Below are 16,329 nucleotides of genomic sequence, written 5' to 3' on the forward strand. Positions count from 1 at the left end.
CTTAGTCAAGTAGATACAAGAGACCAAAGGGGCAGCTTCTGTCCGGAGGTGAGATGGGAAGGCAGAGAGAGTTAGGAGCTGGTTGAATGTTCATGAGGAATCAGTGGCAGAGGGGAGGAGTGTGCTGTTGCAGAATGGGGTGAGTGGTTGGGGTCTCATAACAATGTATGTAAAAAGAAAGTTTTGTACGGGAGACTGACTTGAAATGTAAACTTCATTTAATTTCAACAATAAAAAAAAAATCAAAAAATAAAAAAAAAGACTGGGAGGAGTTAGAACCAGAAAACCATCCCACTTAGAAAAGAATAATAAACATACTTTTCCTGTACTCTGTATTTGTCTTCGAGGGCCTCTATAACAAAGTACCTCAAACCAAGTGGCTTTCAAAAACAGAAATTTATTCTCTCAAAGTTCCGGGGGCTAGAAGTTTGAAACTTCCTCTGAAGGCTCTAGGGAAAACTCCTTCCTTGCCTCTTCTAGCTTTTGGTGGTTGCAGAAATCCTTGATGTTCCTCCGCTCCTGGCTGATTCTTTCCAGTCTGTGCCTCTGTCTTCAAATGAAGTTCTTCCCTCTAATTAGGGCGCCCCCCTAATTCGAGGCCCCACGGGCAATCTCCAAGTTGCACCCTCCCCCAAATTTCAAGATGAATACAGGTTGACAGCCGCAACAAAAAGGAGAAGTCCAGAGTGCCTGTGGCTGTTGGGCGATTTCCTGCCTCGCCAGCATCCCAGGCAGCGGGTGGGCTGACATGGGGGATGTGGGGGTGCCTGGGTTGCCGTGGTGGCAGCAGTGGCTGGGCGAGCAGGACCCCCGGCCGATGAATCATCCCGGCAGTCACCAAGAGCTGCGGCCGCAGAGAGCAGCACTGAAACATGGCTGAAGTAGGCACGGACTTGTCTGGAGCAGCTCAAGTCCCCCATAATTTGGTTGTGGACTTGTCTCTGGACCGTATGATGTCCCCCTCTCTGACAGTGTCACCCGGTGTGGTCCACGCCGTCCGCAGGCCTCTAGTGACGCCGTTGGTGCTCCTATTGTATTTGTGCCCAGGAGCAAGTGCACCCCCCACCCCATACCTCTGTTTGTGTCCAAATTTCCATGTTCTTAAAAGGACATCTGTCATTGGATTGCAGCTCAGCCTAATCTACTATTACTTCATTTTAATTTAATTAATTACATCTGAAAAGATAGTATTTCCGAATAAGGTTACATTCATACATACGGAGGGCTAGGACTTTACATATCTTCTGGGGGAAACAATTTAACCTACAGCATACTCCCTCCTACATTATGAAATCTTTTAAAATACAAGAAATAATAGTGAAAAGTTTGGTTGAATATATTATGGAGGTATTTATATTAAAACTATGGAAAGTTTGAAGGCTTTTTTCACTGTATTATGGAGGGTTTAGTTTTTTAACTATTGGGTATTTTAACGTGCCTTCAAAGCCTTTGTGACACTTATGACCCTTTGGGTAAGAGGTGCTGGGATAGGTCCTTGTGGGCGTAAATATCTTCATCACTATTTATACCTAACTTCAGGTCAGGAGAAAAAAATAAGAATCTAAAATTTATATCACCATTAGGAGAACAACAGAGGTGAGGATTCTCATAGGAGACTATTCAGAAAGATAATGCCCATTTTAGTATAGTTTCCCTTGTCTTGTACTTCTCACAGTGACCCTAGAGGACAGAGTAGAACTGCCTCATAGGGTTTCCAAGGAGCAGCTAGTGGATTCAAATTGCCTACCTTTTGGTTCGCAGCCTAAACTCTTAACCACTGCGCCACCAGCGCCTCTTGTACTTCTGGGCCTCTGTTTATATATAGAGAGGGGCACAGGTGTGAACACTGTCATAACGAGGTTACCAACGGAATCTAGGTTAGATCTCAAAATGGGACTGAACCTCTTAGCAAATTATTGCCAGAAAGAACATTCAACCTCACTTACAAAATGTTTAAATTTTTAATCAGATCTCTGAAAGTTTAACTCTTTTAGGGTCACCATAGCTGCCGGAAAAAGAAATCTGACCTAGTTTATCTGTGTGCTCCAGAGTAAGTGAGTGAATCATCCAGCACAGAGCTCCCTTGTTAGTTAAAACCCGAAGTGTGTTGTGGACTCTTTAGCTCAACCTCTGTGTGGTTGGTTATGTGTCACTATTTTGTTTCTTTTAGATATAAATTCTGTTGATTTTTTTTTCTTTTTGTGTTCTCTGTATCTCTACAACATTGGTGTCCCATGGATCTATTTTGGTTTTAATCATCTATTTCGCCTTGCCTTATCTCTTGAAAGAAAAATCGATTTGGCAACTCTGACTATAGGTTTTTTTTTTTTTGAGGAATTCAGGTAATTATTAGCAAAGATTTTTAAACCTTACTAGCATACTTTTACAGGCTTAACAGGTATGAGTTGATAAGGCTACTTTAAGACACTGTGTCATCTAGCTCCCTGTACATCAGACACACAGATACAGCATACTGAAAGCAAAATTCTAACTTCTCATTAATAAAAAGGATAACACAATTTTGTGGGCATATGTTTTTCGTTTTCATTCTACCTTCAGGTAACCAGGCCTGTTCTCAACTACCCTGTTTACCTAAATAAACAAATAGTCTATCACCTTAAATTCCTGGCTGTGTGAAGACATCAAACAGCCCCCAAGTAATGGCACTCTTCTGACGGCTGTTGTTTAGCTATATAGATATAGATATATATACACATATATATGAGCATATATATATACACATATATATCTTTGGGTATATATATACATATATATGTGTATGGATATATATATGGATGTTGACTGATTATTGAGTGCAGGCATTTATATGTTATCTTATTTTATCTTTAGAACACTATGAATTGACTTAGTCCTTTTTATGGATAAAGAACCAGAGACACAATTAACCAAGTCCGAATCAGACTGTTTAATCATTTTATATCTCTGAACGTTCTCTAGGATGCACCACTTCTTCGATTCCATGTTCCGTGTGTGTATGTGTGTGTGTGTGTTTGTACTCTCTATACACTCATATTGTGTTTCTCTATGTCTACGCGCACACACACACACACACACACACACACACACACACACACTCATGTGTCTCTCCGTATATCCATATATTGAATTATACAATGTTTATCCTCATTTGAATACAAAGTTGTCAACAGGCTCCTGTTTTTTCGCTCCGCTTCTCATCTTGCCCATCCAATCAAGTTCATACCATTTCTCTATGCATAGAGTATACTGTTGTTGTTGTCATTCGCTGCCCTTGAGTTGGCCCCCAACACATAGTGACCCCATACACAATGAAACAAATTGCTGTCTGGTCACGTGTCATCCCATGGTCGGTTGTGTATTGTCTTGTTGTGATCCATAGGGTTTTCATTGGCTGATTTTCAGAACTAGAGCGTCAGTCTTTTTTTTCTAGTCCATCTTAGTCTGGAAGCTCCACTGAAACATGTTCAGTGTTGTAGCTACATGTCAGTCTCCACTGACAGATTAATGGTGACTATGCTGGAAGAGGATTGGCCTTGCATTGAACACAGTTCTCCCTCATGGGACTTGAGAATTCTACCACTGAACAACGCTGCCTCCTCATCAAATATAATATGTACTGTTAATCAGGTGACCATATAATTCATTCTTCGAATTAGGATACTTTTTTGAGTGAAAGGGGCCACAAACTGGTCAAGTGCAAGCAACTATCATTGGAGACTGTCCCAGACAAACCATTACATATTAAACTGATCCAGATGCGGCTTTATAACCTTGTTCCTTATAATTCCAGAACTAACTCACCAACACCCCAACAGCTATTTTAACTTTGTGTGTTCAAAACTATGTTCTTTTTCCCCCTTTTCTCCTCTCAGTCTTTTCTCCAGTTAACTTCTATTTATCCTAACAGTCTCGGTTTCTTTCTGCCAGGACTTGATCAGATGTCTTATACATTTTCCTATAGAAATCTCTTCTTGCCCGTATAATAAAATTTCTCAAACTGAATTGAATTCCATTTCTACCTGGTTTTTGTTATCGTTAGATGCTGTCCAGTCACTTCTGAGTCATGGTGACCCTGTGAACAACAGAACCAAACACTGCCCGGACCTGTGCCATCCTCACAATTGTTGTTTGAACCCATTTTTGCCACTGTGTCAATCCATCTCACTGATACTTGTTATCTTCCCACTAATCTTTAATTTCCTTGGTTACCTGGTGCTGTCATAATAGAAATACCATAGGTGAGTGGCTTTCAAGAACAGAAATTTATTTTCTCACAGTTCTGGAGACTAAAAGTCCAAATTAGGGTCTTGACTATGTCAATTCCTTCTGTTAATCTCTTTCCTAATTCTGATTTTGCTGGTGATCCTTGGCATTTGTTTGCTTATTGATGATCTTAACGTTTCATATGTCTTCCCCTGTGTATGTGTCTCTGTGTCTCTTCCGGTATTTTTATAACTAAGATATGATTAAGTTTCTTGAACTCTGCTGAGAACTTGCATTTCTATCCCAGATATACTAAATCAGGATCTACATTTTAACAAGATCCCCAAGTGATCCTTACATAAAAAAATTTTGAGAAACAGTGCTCAATTAGTGATTCTCAGAATTAGTCCCTCACCAGCAGTATTAGCATCACCTGGAAATTTGTTAGAAACGCAAATTCTCAGCAGGAGTTAGAACCAGAAAGAACAGTTGGAAGTCCTGATTTCAACTTATAGCTACCCTATGTACAACAGAACAAAACACTGCTTGGTCCGGGACCATCCTCACAACCTTTCTTATTTTTGAGCCCATTGTTGCAGCCACTGTGTCAATCCAACTCATTGAGGGTCTTCTTCTTTTTCGCTGACCCTCTACTTTACCAAGCATGATGTCCTTCTCCAGGGGTTGATCCCTCCTGATAACATGTCTAAAGTATGTGAGACAAAACCTCACCATCCTTGCTTCCAAGGAGCATTCTGTTTGTACTTCTTCCAAGACAGATTTGTTTGTTCTTCTGGCAGTCCATGGTATATTCCAAATTCTTCAGCAACACCATAATTTAAAGACATCAGTTCTTCTTCTGTCTCCCATATTCATTGTCCAGCACAATAACTACAAACTGACAGACAAGTGGGGGTTACATTATATTACATTATATTATGGAATGTAATTTGGTCTACCCACGGCCTACTGATTTAATTGTATGTAATTACCCCATAAGAGCACTAGACTACTACTTGGTCGAACAACTGAGAACCAAAAAGCCTAGCCAAGGTGACATATAAAATTAACCATCACAGTGTCTCAGTGGCCTTCGTATACCTAGTGCATAGTGAAATACTTGCATCAATAGAGGCCCTCCATAAATACACTAGGAATGTTAAATGAAAGGGATACTAACAGCAGAGTGATTAAACTTCCTTTCAACCTAATTAAATATCAATTCCTTTGTAAGGCTTAATATAATCCTACTCTAGGCCAGCATTTGTGCCATCATGTCGTTGGTAAGGCATTGTTTTCTTTCTCTTTCAGCTTTTCTTCTCATTTAGAAGTATCACTTGTCAAGAGATGTTACAGTCACACTTGATGCAAATCAAAAACATATTTAATGTGCATAACAAAAAGCCACTTATGCAAATGGATTTATAAATTTTAAAACCGTATCTTAACCAAAAATTGTTAAAGCACATAAACCATGCTTTTTGCATCATCCTCCTCCTGAAAGATGCTTTTAACTCATTATAACTTAAAAATGTTATGTTACCCAAATTGGGGGACATTGTACAAAACTGTCAAGGTCATGAAAATCAAGGAAAGACCATGAAACTGTCACAGGTTGGAGATGTTTGAGAGATGATAGTTTAATGTAACAAAGTATATTGAATTTGACCCTGAAACAACAAAACAAACAAACAAAAAAGACATTAGTGGAAAAACTGGTAAAATCCAAATAAAGTCTGTAGTTTAGTTTATGACTAATCATTGTTAACTTCTTGGTTTTAATAAATGTACCCCGGCTCTGGAAGCTGTTAGCATTAGGAGATCCTGAGTAAAGGGTACATGGAAACTCTTGCATGATTCTAAGATTATTTCAAAATAAATGCTAAAAATATTGGATTACCACTTTGGCTTCCAGGTCATGGACCTCTATAGGCCAAAATGCAGGGCTGGACACTAGGCAAGTCATTTTGGACTAGGAAAGACATTGTTGAAAACCATATAGAAGCCCTAAGTCAGAAGACAGAAGAGGTGAAATGAGCATCGATGTCAACTTGTGGCTTGATGAGTATTATTAAAGGTCAATTACTGGGAGGGGAAACAAGGGACACGGGAGCCATTAGAAAGTATTTAAGACAATCTGGGCACAGAAACCCAAGGACACATAACCCAACCTGAGATAAGAACTAGGGTTAAAAAGTAGGCAAGTTGGAGCAATTTCATTGGATAAGATTTGTTTATTCAGTGTCATATTTCAGGAGAGTAAAGTTCTACTTCTCAGGGACATATGGGCTCACCATAAATGTGCAACTTACTTCTTTTTCCCCTTAGAGCACACTTTTCTTATCCCTTTTTTATATGGCTTATAGTTTGACCATCTGATACATGTCTCTATTTCAAGGACACTTAACATTGATCCTGTGTGAATTTAGTGTAGACAAAATACAAAGAGAAGTGAACTTTGTGGGTGAGCTCTCTGGGGCTGAGGATGTCAAGTTGGACCCTTTAAATGTTCATTCATATTTATTAATAAACATTAGTGCAGAGCTGCTGTTGAGAGTAAAAGGATTAAGAAACAGAAACTCCAGAGAAAGCAAGGCCATATTCTATACAAAGGTTATTGATGTAAATTGTATTTTTAAAACTGATATTTTACAAGCCTTACACTATATGACTTTAAATAATTCTTTTTTGAAAGTTTGATAAAAAATATTTAATGAACTGTAGCATGCAACAGTGAACCAGTGATATGAACTACTATTATCATTATTATTTTCTATAATCAAGAATTGTGGAGTGTTATAATTGTTTAAATTATTTTTATCACTTTTGCTACTCAATATAAAAATTTCACAATTTCTTAAAGAAATGCCATATTTAACTCGTAATACATTTTTTAGTGCTTGTGAAGGGAATTATTTCTGAAACAAACCATTTTTACAGCTTTCTAAAATATAAATTTTTTATAAATGCTCTTCTAGAAAATGCTAAACATGGGATGCAAAAATTCTGCAAAAAAAAAAAGTCTTGAATATTTCTGAATAAGAGCTAAAAAAGTGAGCCTGTTTGTGAAATAAATAATATTGAATTGATTGTAGGGACACTGGCGGAATGACTGAGAATTCTAATAAAAACATACAAGACATAATCTTATCATATGAGTGAGAAAGAAAATGCTAAGATTAGTCAATTAAAATCAGTTCTGAGTAAATGTCATAATCAATATTTAAGGTAAAATTTTTCTTGCTGTTTTTGTAGATTTTAATGCAATTATCTCCAAAACATTAAATATTTGAGCAATATTTAGTCTTAGGAAGCATATAAAATCTGAAATCAGCTTCAAAATAAGCCCATAAAGCTTTACATTGGATATCTGTCTTAGTTACCTGGCGCTACTGTCACAAGATAACACAAGTGGATGACTGTAAAGAACAGAAGTTACTGTCTCAGAGTTTTGGAGGCCAGAAGTCCACATCAGTGCATTGACTCTATGGGACAGTCCTTCTGTGTAGGTGACCCTGGAAATTCCTTGGCATTCCTTGGTGTTTCTTGGTGTTTCTTGACATCCCTTCATGCCTGTCTTCCCCCAGTGTGTGCCTCCTCATCTGTTCTGCTCTTTTTATAACTCAGAAGTGATTAGGTTTAGAAGCCACCCTTCTCTGGTATGACCTCACTAACGTAAAATATTAAAATCCCTATTTCAAACAGGGTCATATTTACAGGTACAGGGGTTAAGATTTCAACACATATTTTGGTGGGACACAATTCAGTCCATAACAATATTAAATTTTCTTTGAGAAATATGGTTATTCATTGTTTGTCCATACTGAAATAAGCTTCAAAATAAGCCATAAAATTTTAGATTTGGATGCTATATTTTTGTTAAGAAATATTCTTTTACATTCTTTAACCATAAATAAAAATTAATCCCTGGTGCTGTATTCAAGATCTGTTGACTTTTTCAAAATACTTTTTTTTCCCTGATCACAAGTACTTTTGTAGTTGTTGTTAGGTGCCCTCAAATCAGTTCTGACTCATAGTGACCCTGTGTACAACAGAACAAAACACTACTGGGTGTGCACCATCTTCACAATCATTGCTACGTTTGAAAGCATTGTTGCAGCCACTGCGTCAGTTTATCTGAATGAGGGTCCTCCCCTCGTTCGCTGACCCTCTACAAGCATTATGGCCTTCAATAGGGACTGGTCCCTCTCGATAACATGTCCAAAGTAAATGAAGCAAAGTCTCACCATCCTCTCTTCTAAGGAGCATTCTGGCTGTACTTCTTCCAAGACAAATTTGTTCATTCTTCTGGCAGTTCTTCAACAACACCATAACTAAAATGCTTCAATTCTGCTTCAGTCTTCCTAATTCACTGTCCAGCTTTCACATGCATATGAGGTCACTGAAAATATCATGGCTTTGGTCAGGTGCACCTTAGTCCCCAAAGTGACAGCTTTGGTTTTTAACACTTTAAAAAGGTCTTTTTTTTAGCAGATTTGCCCAATGCAATGCGTCTTTTGATTTCCTGACTGCTGTTTCCATGGGTGTTGATTGTGGATCCAAGTAAAATGAAATCCTTGACAACTTCAATCTTGTCTCCATTTATCATGATGTTGCTTACTGGTCCATTTGTGAGGATTTTTGTTTCCTTTATGTAGAGGTGTAATCCATGTTGAAGGCTGTGGTCTTTGATATTTATCAGTAAGTGCTTCAAGTCTTCTTCACTTTCAGCAAGCAAGGTGGTGTCATCTGCATATTGCAGATTGTTAATGAATCTTCCTTTGATCCTGATGCCCCATTCTTCTTCATATAGTCCAGCTTCTTGGATTATATGCTGAATATACAGATTGAATAAAGATAGTGATAGGATACAACACTGACACACACATTTCGTGATTTTCTTAATGATACAGTAGCCCCTTGTTCTGTTCTAACGACTTCCTCTTGGTCTATGTACAAGTTTCGCATGATTGCTATTAGGTCTTCTGGAATTTCCATTTTTTGCAATGTTACTTATAATTTGTTATGATACACACAGTTAAATGCCTTTGCACAGTCAATAAAACACAGGTAAACATCTTTCTGCTATTCTCTGCTTTCAGCCAGGATCCATTTCATATCAGCAATGATATTCCTCATTCTACATCCCCTTCTGAATCTGGCTTGAACCTCTGGCAGTTCCCTGTCAATGTACTGCTGCAACCACTTTTGAAATATCTTCAGCACAATTTTACTTATGTGTGTTATTAATGATACTGTGTGATAATTTCTGTATTCTGATGGATCATCTTTCTTTGGAATGGGCACAAATATGGATGTCTTTCAGTAGATTGGCCAGGTAGCTGTCTTCAAAATTTCTTGGTACAGATGAGTCAGCACTTCCAGCATTGCATCTGTTTGTTGAAACACCTCATTTGGTATTCTGTCAATTCCTGGAGGCTTGTTTTTCCCCAGTGCTTTCAGTGCAGCTTTGACTTCTTCATTATCATCAATTCTTGATCATATGCTACCTCCTGAAGTGGATGAACCTCAAACAATTTGTTTTGGTACAGTGACTCTGTGTATTCCTTCCATCTTCTTTTGATGCTTCCTGCTTTGCTCAATATTTTGCCCATTGTTGTTGTTGTTGTTATCGTTGCTAGATGCCCTCTAGTTGGTTCTGATTCATAGTGACCCTATGTACAACAGAACTTAACACTGCCCAGTCCTGTGCCGTCCTCACAATTGTTGCTGTGTTTGACCCATTGTTGCAGCCACTGTGTCAACTCATCTTATTGCAGGTCTTCCTCTTTTTTGCTGAGCCTCTACCTTACGAAGCAAGAAGTCCTTCTCCAGGGACTGGTCCCTCCTCATAACATACCAAAGTACATGAGACAAAGTCTCGTCATCCTTGTTTTCAAGGAATACTCTGTCTGTACTTCTTTCAAGGCAGACTTGTTCCTTCTTCTGGCAGTCCATGCTATATCAAATTTTCTTCTCCAAAACTTTTGGCCCATACAATGCTTCAGTATTGCAATTTGAGGTTTTAATTTTTTCTTCCATTCTTTCAACTTGAGAGATGCCAAGCATGTTCTTCCCTTTTCGTTTTCTAACTCTAGGTCTTTGCGTATTTCATTATAATACTTTGTCTTCTCGAGCCACCCTTTGAAATCTTCTGTTCAGTTCATTTATTTCCCCATTTCTTCCATTCACTTTAGCTACTCTCCATCCAAGAGCAAGTTTTACAATCTCTTGTGGTCTCTGTTGTGGTCTTTTCTTCCTTGTCTTTTTAATGATTTCTATGTATATTTGTATGTGTGTATGGCAGCGCAGTGGTTAAGAGCCAAGGATGCTAATCAAAAGGTCAGCAATACGAATTCACCAGCCACGCCTTGGAAATCCTGTGGGTCAGTTCTACTCTGTCGTATAGGGTCCCTATCAGTCTGAATAGATTTGATGGCAACAAGTTAGTTTCTTTTTTCTGGTTTACGGTATATATGGAGTCCTGGTGGCACAGTGGTTAAGAGTTCCACTGCTAACGAAAAGCCGGGCAATTCAAATCCACCAGCTGTTCCTTGGAAACTTATGGGGCAGATCTATTCTGTCCTGTAGCATTGCTATGAGTCAGAATTAACCGGACGGCAGTGGGTTTGGCTTCTAGTATATATATGTATGTATCTATGTATATATGTGTGTGTATATATGTTATACATATATAAATGGCAGCTATACATGTGGACCTTTCCAGGTGGAACTCAAAAGAATCAAACTGACTACATCTGTGGAAAAAGACAATGGAAAAGCTCAATATCATCAATCAGAACGAGGCTGGGGCAGACTGCAGAACAGACCATTAATGGCTCATATACCAGTTTAAGTGGAAGCTGAAGAAAATTAGAACAAGTCCATGAGATCTGAAGTATGACCTTGAGTATATCTCACTTGAATTTAGAGACCATCTCAAGAATAGATTTGATGTATTGAACACAAATGATTGAAGACCACAGGAGTTCTGAAATGACATCAAGGACATCATACATGAAGAAAGCAAGAGGTCATTGAAAAGACAGGAAAGAAAGAAAAGACCAAAAAAGGATATCAGAAGGGACTCTAAAATGTTTCAACAAACAGATGCAGCATTGGAAGTGCTCACTCGTCTATGCCAAGAAATTTGGAATACAGTTGCCTGGCCATCTAACTGGAAGAAATCCATATTTATGCCTATTCCAAAGAAAGGTGATCCATTAGAATGCAGAAATTATTGAACAATATCATTAATATCACACACAAGTAAAATTTTGCTGAAGATCATTCAAAAGCAGTTGCAGCAGTACATCTACAAGGAACTGCCAGAAATTCAAGCTGGATTCAGAAGAGGAGGTGAAACGGGATATTATTACTGCTGTCAGATGGATCTCAACTGAAAGCAGAGAATACCAGAAAGATGTTTACCTGTATTTTATTGACTGTGCAACGGCATTCGACTGTGTGGATCATAACAAATCATGGATAACATTGCAAAGAACAGGATTTCCAGAACACTAAATTGTGCTCATGAGTAATCTGTACATAGATCAAGAGGCAGTCATTTGAACAGAACAAGGGGATACTGTGTGGTTTAAAGTCAGGAAAGGTGTGTGTCAGGGTTGTATCCTTTCACCAGACCTATTCAATCTGTATGCTGAGCAAATAATCTGAGAAGCTGGGCTGTATGAAGAAGAATGTGGCATCAGGATTAGAGGAAGACTCATTAACAAACTGAGTTATGCAGATGACACAACCTTGCTTGCTGAAAGTGAAAAGGACTTGAAGTCCTTACTGATGAAGATCAAAGACTACAGCCTTCGGTATGGATTACACCTCAGCATAAAAAAAAACAAAAATCCTCACAACTGGACCAATAAGCAACATCATGATAAATGGAGAAAATATTGACGTTATCAAGGATTTTGTTTTACTTGGAGCCACAGTCAACACCCATGGAAGCAGCAGTCAAGATGATAGTGAGCACAGCCAGCAGCTCCTTGTCCATTAGCAAACAAAAGTTTAGGTGATAGCTATGGGTAGGGCTCAATTGGGGGCTGCTCAGACTAAGGGGAATCTGCCCCTCCTGTCCGTTGTTCTTAAAGTGTTGACTGTGGCTAAAGCTAGTTAAACCCAATTTACTAGACTACATTCCAAAAAAAAATATAATTTGTCTTACTGCGCCTGGGCGCCATGATAACCTATGTAGTGCATAATGTTTGTATGTACTTCCTTGTGAGAGACAATATAAAAGGTTCTGCCTCCCTTTATTTGGGGAGCTTGATTTGAGGTAAACACCTCCTTGCTCCTTGTCTGCGCACTTGCAATAAATGCTCTTCCTCCCTCCTTACCTTGGTGTGTCTATATTGATGAGAAGCACTGCTTTAGGTAACAAAGAAATCAAACTGCACATTGCATTGGGCAAACCTGTTGCAAAAGATCTCCTTAAAGTGTAAAAAGCAAAGATTTACCTTTAAGACTAAGATCAGCCTGACCTAAGCTCAGATGTTTTCAGTCACCCCGTATGCATGCAAAGGCTGGACAATGAATAAGGAAGATGAAAGAATAATTAATACGTATACATTACGGTGTTGGAGAAGAATATTGAATATACCACGGAGTGCCAAAAGAATGAACAAATCTATCTTGGAAGATGTACAGCCAGAATGCTCTTTGTAAGCAAGGATGGCGAGACTATGTCTCACATACTTTGGACATACTATCAGGAAAGATCAGTCCTTGGAGAAAGACATCATGCTTGGTAAAGTTAGAGGGTCAGTGGAAAAGAGGAAGACCCTCAATGGGATGGATTGACAAAATGGCTGCAACAATGGGCTCAAACATAACAACGATCGTGAAAATTGATGCAGGACTGGGCAGTGTTTAGTTCTGCTTTACATAGGGTCACTACAAGTCGGACTCGTTGGCACCTAACAACAACAACAACAATTTAACTTTTAAAATCCTGAAGTTTTGTTTTCCATTTTATAAACTGTTTATAAAATGTCTTTTATTATTTATTACTTTTAGTGTGCTTGTTTTCAACTCTGGTATTTGCTTCTCTGAAATGGTATCTCCTAGTCTTCTCTCTCATTTATCTGTTTAATTTCTTCATGGCACTTAATTCTTTCTGAAATTAATTTGTTTATTTGTTTCATTTGTGGTTATAAGTGTCTCAGCACCAGAATGTAAACTCTACAATAAAGATCACCCTTTCTGTCTTGTCCTGGGACAACTTATCCATTTGGCAAGGTAGGCACAGCTCCTGTGGTCTACAATACTTTTAGGGTTCTCTCAAAATATTTTAATTTATTTTGAAATCAGGGAAAAACATCATTTAGGTCAAAGAAAATGCTTCAAAGTATACTTTTAATATATTCATCTTTATATTTAAAACCAAAAAGCCAAATCCATTGCCATCTAGTCAATTTGACTCATAGTGACTCTGTAAGACAGAGTACAAATGCCACACCTACTTCCCTGGCTGTCTGGGATCTCAAACCATTGAAGTTCCTCAAACTTCCTTTTACAGTTCTTGTGTTGGTGAAGGCCTCCATTGGTCTGCTTGGCACAGGGCTTTGGATGATCCTTAGAGGACAGAGGCCTTGCAGACTTGATCCCCTGACCTTGGATGCACAGCAGGCAGGATAGAGTAGAAATGCCCCATAGGGTTTCCAAAGCCATAAATGGGAAGCAGGCTGCCACATCTTTGTCTTGCTGAGCTACTGGTATGTTTGAACCTCCAACTTTTCGGTTAACAGCTGAGTGCTTAACCACTGGAGGAAAGATCTGACAAGAGCCATAATGTAACCCTGCTTCTTAAGCTGACTTTTTTCCTTCTTTCCTTCCTTCCTTCCTGCCTGACTTCCTCCTTTCCTTCCTTCTTTCTTCCATTCTCTGTTAGAGAATTAGTTTCTTGATGAAAGGCCTCACTTCTGATCAAGAAAATACCTTTTCTTCTGATCTCCCTTATTATATAATTGGATCATATCTCAAAAAATGTAAATTCATTGACACACTAAATCCTTTTTACCAGAATATAAGCCAGCAATGAGTGTAGTAGCTAACATATTGTTTGACACTTAATAAATGCTTATTGAAATAATATTTTTTGCAGTTTGGAAAGGGTCAACTTTGTACCCTTCATTCATCTACATTTGCTGTTTCTATAAGGAAATTCCCTTTAGACTTAAACTCTGGGGAATAATTTGTAGAATAATTTCATATCATTGTATTCTTTTTTTTGAGTGAACTCCTACTACGTAGCCAAGAGTTTGTTAAATATATATGGAACAATGGTTGTGCCTGCTATATTCCTGTTCAGCTATAATTCTGTAATCAAAACTTGAAATGAAAATAGAGGTGACATTTCATGCTGAACCATTTCTACCTAAAATTGAAAGTTTTAAGGGCAAAGATTATGTCTCTTGAGTACTACTGTATACAATATCTTAGCTGCCATGGCTGCTCAGCACTTGTTAAATGCAAAATTCACTCCAATGTCCTGTAAGTTAGAATTTTGATCAACTCCCTGAAAATGAATACAGATTACAGAGTAGATAGCTGTGACAGATCCTGCTAAAAGTGAGGATCAGCACACACAGTTGAGTGAACTATAGCTATATTCCTGTAACTCTCCTAGATCCATAATTCAGTGTCTCACAGCTTGCATGATATTCATCAGAAAGAAAACAGTAATTACAAAGATGTAATGAAGGAGTGCCTTCCAGAGAAGGCTCTTCAGTAGACTGAATGTCACAGTAGGCAATGTATTTTTGTTGTTTTTAAGAAAGATGAGCACCACAGGGACTGGCATTATAGTGTTTGATCTTTGGCAGCCAGATCTTTTTTCATTAGGATCATTCCAGGTAGTTTTGGGTTCAAATTGAATTAGTTATCCTAAAGTATATAAATATAGAGTAACTCAAGAATAATTAATTGTAATAAAGCATACATATTTCTTGTTGACTCGTCTGCCAATAGACATCCTCATGAATGGCTAATGTGATACGAAACTAGTTCCACTGAGACATCTACAAGACCTTAGCCTAGATCACTATTAACTGTTGTATTAACAGGATCATAACTACTGCAAATATAGTAAAATTTAATAGGTTAAATGATCTAAAAAATGTAAAGCTTCAATTATCAGTAACAAATGGTGATTGTCATCTTCAGGCTAATGATGATAAAGATAAGCAAAGCAAATATATGCAAAAATGTATGAGTTTATAGTTAACGATTGGTGTAACTAAACAGGAGACTGAATATAGAGGCATTGTCTATAGTGATTTACTTTACTATAGGTCATCCTGAATGCAGAGGTGTAGCAAGCGGGTGAGCAGAGGGGAGCACTTGCCTCCTGGCACAAGTCCAGGGGGGCACCAGATGAGGCACAGAATGACATTCTGAGGCAACACAAATATGAAAGGCACCTTACTGAGGCATCTAGACAAGAGGAGGGAAGGCATTTCTGCTGACTCACCGCCACTCTCAATGTCTATTCACCTTGAGATGGGGGTGGGAGGGCACTACTAGGCTCTAGTTACCCTCACTAAGTCCCTGCCTGAATGGCAAGATACTGATTACAATCTCTGCTGAGAACAATTCAATCAACAATCTTAGGACAAGTGATATTTTCTAGGAAGCTAATTGATCAAGCTTTGTTGACTAAATTTATTTGGAAAATTTATTCCATTTAACGCATAAATCCCTATGATAACTTTTCCTTACAAACTCTTTATTGTACCTACTACTATATGGATGGCAGGAGCCCTGGTGGTGCAGTGGTTAACAACTTGGCTGCTAACCAAAAGGTCAGCAGTTCAAATCCACCAGCCATTCTTTGGAAACCTTATGGAGCAGTTCTACTCTGTCCTATAGGGTAGCTATGAGTCAGAACCTACTTGAAAGCACCTAACAACAACTACACTGATATGATCAATTATGTGATCAATTATTAGATCAAATTATTTCAATCACGCCTATAGGTTAACTTTTTTCACTGTCTCAAGAAAGGTAATAATATTCTTGAAAGAAAAAAATTGTCAGCCAAGAATAATATATCCTGCAAAACTCTCGTTCAAATTTGATGGTGAAATTAGGTCATTTCCAGATAAACAG

Source organism: Trichechus manatus, unplaced genomic scaffold (assembly GCF_000243295.1).
Source record: "Trichechus manatus latirostris isolate Lorelei unplaced genomic scaffold, TriManLat1.0 scaffold00114, whole genome shotgun sequence".
NCBI classification, from domain to species: domain Eukaryota; kingdom Metazoa; phylum Chordata; class Mammalia; order Sirenia; family Trichechidae; genus Trichechus; species Trichechus manatus.